At 56.0% G+C, this 5,913-nt stretch overlaps 1 long non-coding RNA gene across 1 annotated transcript in view; it reads right to left on the bottom strand.

Moving 5' to 3' along the window:
• Positions 1 to 221: 221 nt before the first annotated feature.
• Positions 222 to 5,913, bottom strand: part of LOC144369173 (uncharacterized) — a 14,219-nt gene continuing 8,527 nt past the window's right edge. The window contains exon 3 of the long non-coding RNA XR_013428666.1: positions 222 to 881. This is a non-coding gene — a long non-coding RNA (uncharacterized LOC144369173). The remainder of the gene's footprint in view (positions 882 to 5,913) is intronic.

The following is a 5,913-nucleotide window of genomic DNA, read 5'->3' as shown; positions in this document are numbered from 1 at the left end:
ACACTCTCCTATTATCCCAGAGCACTGTAGATAACAGGAGAGTGTCACCCACAACCACAGTGAGCCACCAGACCAGACCAGGACTCGATTTCAGAGAAACATGGAGCCAACGCAAAATCCAATCCAGCAGGGCAGCCTGGCAGAGTTGAGGGGTGACTTCAAGGTCATCCCTGTGTTAGTCAGCTTTGTGTTGCTCTGAACAAGGAACCCGACGAGAACCATTTAGAGGAAGAAAGGTTTATTTGGGCTTATGGTTTCAGAAGTTCCGTCTAACTCCACTGCTCCAAGTCCACTGCTCCAAGTCCACTGCTCCAAGACCACTGCTCCAAGTCCACTGCTCCAAGTCCACTGCTCCAAGTCCACTGCTCTGGGGCCCTGATAAGGCAGAACATCATGGCGAGGGAGAGCCGTCAGCTCATGGCAGCCAGGCAGCAGAGAGATGGAGAAGCAGCCTGTGTGAGGAGCCAGGGACGAGGTACAGCCCAAGGCCACGCCCCCAGTGACCTCCTTCCTCCAGCCGCGCACCACCCACCTAACGGTACCACTCAGTTGTCCATTCAGATTATTAAGCCATCGAATGGAGAAACCCCGTGACGAGGGTACAGGCCTCATCCTCCGATAGTCCACCTGTGACCACTCCTGCCTCGTGATACCCAAGCTCTTCAGGGGACACCTCAGATCCAAACCGTCAGGTTGCCAGGTGTGGGTGGTCCACCTGGGAGGCAGGATGAGATCAAAGGGTAAAGGCAGGGCCAGTGAATTGCCTGCTCTCAGAACCGGGCTGGCGGAGAACGTGCAGGAGTCAGCAGACCTGTGCCGAGGCTCAGGGGGTCCCTCCTGAATGTGGTGGTCTGTCTTGCTGGATGGGAGCTGCCCCTCAGCTACAGAGGAGGAGGTCCCTGGTTAGCATCCGCAGCACGGCTCACCATGCTCGGCCCCGGGGAGACCAAGTGTCCCAGCTTCGGAACTGGGCCCCGCGTAAGGAGCCAAGGTCACACTCTGGAGTCTCCCTCCATCTGCAGAACCTCTCAGGAGGCACCCTGTCCACGCCCAGCTGGTGTGAAGCGGCCGGCACAGAGATCCAGGCTGCTCGGCGTTAACCTGAGAACTGGCCAGGGGCCTCAGTGCTTAGGGACCCCATGTGAACAGGAGATTTGGGGGAACCCCAACATTCTGCTCATACAATAGTGAATAATCCCGAACAGTCTCCGTAAGGGACCTAAGGAGAGAAGATACCTAGAAAACTCAAAGTGGCAGCTGCGGTGGTCACTGGTGATCTCCGACTTTAAGACTGCGGGGGCCCAAAAGAGGCGAAGGGCACACAGACTCAGGGACGTCCGTGGGAGAGGCCTGGACCTGGGAGAAGTGCCCGGGGAGGAAGGCAGGTAGGCTACGGGCAAGACATGTATGTCAGAAGGGTTTTTAAAGCCAGTTGAAGAATACGCCAAGCGAAAGAGAGACAGGGATTTGCCTGCAGAAAGTGCTCAGTTGCCAACATTTGGCAAAAGGAGCCAGAGTCACGCAACTGTGGTTCAGCTTTCCTCCCTTCTCAACCAGCATTCTTCAGAAGCACTGAGCCCAGCACCCTGAAAGCCTCAGGGATGCGAGGTCCAGCACTGGGGGAAGTCCATCCCTGGGAATAGGGTCCACCTCCCAAATTTGTTCCAGGAGTTGATCTCTGTTCTAGAACATTCTAGAATACTCTAGAATTACTGGACACGTGACTTGAAAACATTTCAAGAGCAACGTGAGGTGTGGCATGGGTTCAGTGCCCCTCTAACAACCGCGGGTCTTTGTGAGAGAGCAGTTAAACAGGCGCCTACTGGGCGCTGCACGCTGGGAGCACGTCAGCCCCACAGTGGACACAGTGTCCAGGACGTGGAGGAAGGCAGGCCAGGGGAATACGGAGAGGGACTCCTGGCTGATGGCAGATGCTGCCCGATGGACTGACAGACCTTTGAAGTCCTAGGAAGGAGGATTCCTAGACTCCTACCCAGGAGCACACCCTCCACCCGCCCAGCCTTACTGATGTCCCTGAGGTGACCTGGAGATGTCCTTTGCTGCCACTGATAAGCGGGAACAGAGCAGATGGGTGCGGTCGCCCTGTCAGCAGCTGCAGGGGGTGACACGCATGGCCCAGCACTGGGCACCAGGCTCCTGCCAGTGTCCTCAGCTCTCAGAGGTGAGACTCGCAGCCCCACCCTGGCTCCCCAGAGAGTCTCTGGCTTTGGTCAAGTTGGTCTTCCACTCTGAGCCTCAGTTTCCTCGTCTTGACTTGAGAGGTTTGTACGTAGATGTGAAAGTCGTGTATGTCCCACATGAGGGTGACTAGAAGCCTGGGGGGACACTGGATGGAGCGGCTCCCCAGGTCAGGAGGGCCTCAGACTCACTTCAACAGGATGCAGCAGGAGGCCCAAACCCAGAGCAACTTCAATAAAACTTCAGCTGGACCATGAGTCGAGAGAGACACGGAGAGGGCCGGGGTGTGGCTCAGGGGCGGGGCACCTGCCTGGCACGTGTGAGCCCCAGGTTCATCCCCAGCACCGCGCACGCGCGCACACACACACACGCACACACACGTGAGGATTAAACACAACACAGAAGGGCGAGCCAGGCAGGGCGCAGCTACTCAGGCAGCTGCTTGGGGAAGACAAGCTTCTGGAAGAACCGGACGTCCAACAGGAAGCAGCACAGGGAGAGCAGGGAGGCCACAGTGGGCCTGAGGCCGGGAGCCAGGGCTCAGGATCAGGGCTCGCAGTCCTGGGACCCCTGGGGATGAAAATGAGAAGCCAAACCAAAGAGCCATTGGCAGGCCTCGGGAGAGTTTTCCTAAAGGAAATCTGGCCACTTGAGTAGCCCTGGTTCAAGGTCACTGAGTAACGGGACATGAGTGTTGAAGGTCGATGTGGTGTGGTTTGCACCAGTGGAGGCACAATGTCTCCACAGGGACCTGTCCAGGTACCAGGCGTGACAGACAGGAGCTCATCCAGCTGACCGCTGCGGTGACACAGGAAACAGAGGCAGCCACCACACCCGAGCTCCTTCTTTCAAGGAGAAAATTGACATTGACTTCTAGATAAGGAATTGAATGCAAATAATAGCCACTGCCCAACTGAAAGCAAACAGGAATGAACATCTCTCTGCACCTGAAAGGGATGAAAACTTCCTAAGCATAAAAATCACGGGAATAGCACCGCAGGCACATGTCCTTGGGCACACAAAGACCCACGGCTTCCCTGCCCCAGAGTACCTGCCAGGCCTGGAAGGCAGGAGAGACCATGACCCAGAGGAGCCGATCCTGTACAGGGGGGCTCCACCCATAGGAGAAGAAACAGGAGAAGACATGAACAGGCATTGGCAGGAGAATAAATGCAATTTGTCTAAAAGAAAAGATGCTCAAATTCCTGTGCCCCCAAAGAAATGCAAAGACAGTTAGTGAGACACCTCCATCGGAGCCGTCTGGTCTGTTTGTGTTGCTAAGCAGACACCCGAGGCCAGGCACTTGGAGAAGACATGAGGTTTCTCCAGTGCCGGCAGCTAGAGAGCCTAGTGCGGGCATTCGCCTTGCTCGGGCCTCACGCGAGTGGAACCGCGATGGCAAGAGCACGTGCAAGAGCGAGGGCACCTTCAGAGGGGGACTCCGAGGGGGCTGGGCTCCCTTACAACAGCCTGGTTTGGTGGGAACCGAGGCAGTGCCGTGAGCTGTCACCCACTCCCGTGTGGCAGCGTGGGTCATTCATCAGGGTGGAGCCCGGGATCCAGCTGCCTTCTTCAGGCACTTCCTCCACCTCCACATGACCCAGCTGGGGACCACACTTGGGGGACAAACCACATCCAACCATAGCGATCCAAGAGGTGGGATGCACAAGGGGACCTGGACACAGTGCAGGTGGGACACAGTTGACACATTGGGCACAACTGTCCTCGCAGGTGGCCCAGCTGGTCTCCTCAGGTACCGTCGAGTGTTCAGTTTCTGTGCCACCAGCTCCCACGGCCACATCCTGAAAATGACCTTCGCCCCCGACTCATGGGAGGCCTGAACTGGCTGAGACCACGCTCCATGCTGGCCCAGAGGGTCCCTGGAAGGAACCTTTTGTGGAAGGGCTAAAGAACCTGTGACACAGTCGCGAGATGTCACACCGACATTAAGTCCTCTGTTAAATGTGTCACCATTGAACTATTTCCTAATAGAGGGGCTGTGGGGGTGAGATCCTGATTCGATAAAGGAAGAGCCTTCTACTGACGGGAGAACACATGGCTAAACTGTGGGTTCCTCTCTTCTAGAGGTTATTTCTAGGGAAGGGCTTAAAGGTGACTTACATTTCTTTGAAAAAACAATAAAAAGGAAAAAGTCATTTGGAAAGTGGTGTTGGTGTCAAATGAAGTCAAACAGGGGCCGAGGAGGGGCGCAGCCTGCGTCCCACCACTGGGCACCTGTGTTCTCTGAACCGCTGGAGGAAAGGGTCATGTGTGGCCTTCCCAAGCCCAGCTCCCGGGGGCCGTGACACCCGACTCAGTGTATTTGATGGACATCAGGTCAGAGAGCACCCTGATTCTGACCCCAAATTGCATATCATCTGCCTCTCGGTGACAAGAAAACTAGTGTGCTCAAAGTCACTAGGGGCCACACTCGGGGGGCTCAGGGAGACTCCCACAGCGGCTGGGGGGCACCTCTTCCAGCGTCCATGGAAAAGTCTTCTGTTCTGCATGGTATTTAGCTGCCTGCCTCCTCCTCTCCCTCCTCTCCTCTCCCTCCTCCTTCCCTCCCCTCCTCTGTCCTCCCTCCCCCCTTCCTTCCCTCCCTCCCTCTGTTCTGAGTTAGTGCTGCTCTTGCAGCTGGTGCAGCTGGACTTCTTACTCGAGACTCATCAATCCGCTGCGGTCCTGAATGGAAGGGAGGACTAGGGTGGGTGAAGGAGGCTCAAAATGTGATAGAATGGAAAGCCCAGAAAACATTAAAGGTCATATTTTCTAAAGCGACAAGCACTTCTCTCTGCATGGGAAGCCCCAGGTAGGAAGGCACTGGGCTGTTTCCCGGTCTGGGGTTCTGAGCTTTCTTGTGAGGTGTGGTCCATTGGAAGGCATCACCGGCTGGGCACAGAGGTGCTCACCGGTCATCCCAGTGGCTTAGGAGGCTGAGGCAGGAGGACGGCAAGTTCAAGGCCAGCCTCGGCCACTTAGCAAGGCCCTCAGCAACTCAGAAAGACCCTGCCTCCAAATAAAAAATAAATTAGTGACCATTGCTCCTCAGAGGAGGATGCCCAGAGAACCAAGCAAGGACTTCCTGGGAGGAGAAAGGGGGCGTTTCAATCCATGGGGACAGAGGGGACACCCGGGAACCCATGTCGGGGCAAAGGGACAGACGCTTAAGATTTAAAACACGAACCCAGGTCCTCCTGCTCCTCGGGGCAGCCAGACACGGCAGGCAGTGGTCGGGCACCCAGGTAAATGCCGTCTGTCTCCTCCTGGCCGGTAACCCTTTTTTGGCCAGTGTCCAAGGGCCAGTGTCCATGGGGGAGGTCCCACCCTGCCTCAACTGTCCCCCATGTGGAGCTGTGTCCATGCTCAGTGACGGTGTCACCTCGTGTCTGGGGCCTGTTCACACCCAGGCCTCTGCTCTCCTCTCACTGTGTATTAATAAACACACATCAGTAATAAACCTTGTAACTTCTCCAAGTTCTCCTGGAAACAAGAAGAGCACTGCTGTTGGATTTTAAATAACCAGCTGGGTGAAGGTGGCACAGTCCTGTAATCCCAGCAACTCGGGAGGCTGAGGCAGGAGGATCATAAGTTTGAGGCCAGCCTCAGTAACTTAGTGAGCCCCTAAGCAACTTAGTGAGATTCTGTCTCAGAACAAAAAAATAGCCAGGGCTGGGGGGTCTAGCTCGGTGGCTGGATTCCATCCCCAGCCCC

Source organism: Ictidomys tridecemlineatus, chromosome 12, assembly GCF_052094955.1.
Source record: "Ictidomys tridecemlineatus isolate mIctTri1 chromosome 12, mIctTri1.hap1, whole genome shotgun sequence".
Classification (NCBI taxonomy): domain Eukaryota; kingdom Metazoa; phylum Chordata; class Mammalia; order Rodentia; family Sciuridae; genus Ictidomys; species Ictidomys tridecemlineatus.
The sequence above is the reverse complement of the archived record's forward strand: the minus strand, read 5'-3'. Positions and strand labels throughout refer to the sequence as shown.